The 1,906-nt window shown below is 55.4% G+C and overlaps 1 protein-coding gene across 2 annotated transcripts in view; it reads left to right on the forward strand.

The window, feature by feature from the left end:
* GEMIN7 (gem nuclear organelle associated protein 7) overlaps positions 1–1,906 on the forward strand; it is a 9,466-nt gene that overhangs the window by 2,161 nt on the left and 5,399 nt on the right. Inside the window, exon 1 of one of the 2 annotated variants that reach the window (XM_039866187.1) lies at positions 1–66. The exons of the other annotated variant lie outside the window; for it this stretch is intronic. The gene's annotated coding sequence lies outside the window, so the exon portion shown is untranslated. The remainder of the gene's footprint in view (positions 67–1,906) is intronic. 2 annotated transcript variants of the gene reach the window in all.

Raw genomic sequence — 1,906 nt, forward strand, 5'->3', positions numbered from 1 at the left:
GCAGCGGCGGGAAGAGGCAGGTCCGCGCCTACGGCCGTGGCAGTGGGGACGTTCCGGTCCCCGTAGGTCTGCACCCGGGACTCCGGTCGGAGCGCGGGATCCGGGACGTTCCCGCGCCAGGGGTGGGGCGGGGAGCCGGGGAGCGCGGAAAAGAAAATTGACCGTGGTGGTAACAGTTATAACGGCAGCAATCGGCAGACCACCCCCCCACGCCCTTTCCCGGGGTGGGATCGCTGGCCCGATCAGAGCAGGGGGGTGGGGAGAATGTCCACCCCAGGGTGGTGCGGGGAGTGGGATCCTGGGGCCCGGGAAGACCTACTTAGTTTAAGAAAAGGAGAGATGGGTGGCCAGGGAGGACTTGAAAGGAAACTGACCCGCCCAGGGGGCAGAGGGGAGGGGAAGGACTAGGTTCTTGGGGTTCTGACCCTTTCTGAAGGCCCCATTGAGCTAATTTGCATCTATGGGGTGTGTGCGGACATGTCACCACCTTGGTTAACTAGGTCTGGTAGCTTCGTCGTTAACCTGGTAGCTCAGCTGCTTTCCTACCCTGGCCACTGAAGAGCTGGCTAAATTGTTTACGGAGCTGATCCTTCTCATTTTCTTCAGACTGAGCACTGAGGCCCCAGGGAGGGTGGTCTGTGAGTCTCCTGCGCCTGCCATTGACCCAAGTTGATGGGCTCCTGAGTCAAACTCATTAATGTGTTTTTCGAGTAGTGGGGGATGGGTTTGGACGTCGTTTCTGAAACCTTCCGAGAAGGAATCCGTGGCTTGGAGACTGAATGGATAAAGGAGTCCAGGATCTGGTCACCAGGGAGACTAGATAATGCCTGCTTTGGCCTTCTCGGGCACACCCTATGCGACTTTTCTCAAACCAGTTTCCTCTCAGGTCACACCTTGGCTCCATACCTCCAAGGGCTGCCCTGTGCTGGCTGAAAAAAATCTGCCCTTTTGCACAGGGTACGGGCAATGGCCCCGCTCTGTGGTCACACCCACCTGGGTTCGCTCCCTTTTCCTGCCGCTCACCAGCTTGCAGCCCGCAAATGATTTGACATCTCACAGCTCCAGTTTCCTTTTCAGGAAAATCGAGAGTGCACTAGAATGACCAGATCTCCATTCCCCTCCCACCCCACTGATGGAGAGAACGAGGCCCTGGCCCTGGCTCACCCTAATTTATTTTATCCAGGGATTTAATGTAATTCTTCAGCCACTTGCTTAATTTTCATCGGTCTCTGTTAAATACTAATCCTGGAGACGAAGTTATTTCTCTTAAAACACTCAGGTGTTACCCTGGGTGGGGGGAAAGGGCCCTGGGGCCTGATGACCCTTGACTAAGCTTGGAGTGCAGTGGTCATTAGAAAACGTATATATCCCATTAATCCCATTTACTGTGGTCTTTCCCTTCAGGCAAACACCTGGGAGCCTTTCTGGCCCTGCTGTTTCCTTCAGTCCATCAGCCAATAGCGAGGGCTCTCGACTTACAAAATATGTGCTAATCTGACCACTTCTCCTACGCTCACTGTTCCCACCCCATCTCAGGCACCACCATCATCCACTCCCGACCAGTGCGGTGCCTTCCCCACTGGGATCCCTGCTTCTCCCTTTGCCCCGCACTGTCCATTCTCCATGCATCAGGCAGAGGGATCCTGTGAAAACCAAAGTCAGGTCCTGTCCCTCCTCTGCCCAGAGCCTCCCATGGCTCCCATCTCACAGAGTAGAGACCCAAGTTCTCACCATGGCCCCCAAGGCTTCTGCGTTCTGCCCCTGACCCCAGCTCCTCCCCACCGGCCTCTTTGCTAAGCTTCGAAGTCGCCCTTACATAGTCTGCATTTGCTGTTCCCACTGACTGAAAGGCTTTCCCCTTAGATCTCCACGTGGCTCAATTCTTCATTCCATTTAGGTCTGTGCT

The sequence above is a fragment of the Pteropus medius genome, unplaced genomic scaffold (assembly GCF_902729225.1).
Source record: "Pteropus medius unplaced genomic scaffold, Ma_sr-lr_union100, whole genome shotgun sequence".
NCBI lineage: Eukaryota > Metazoa > Chordata > Mammalia > Chiroptera > Pteropodidae > Pteropus > Pteropus medius.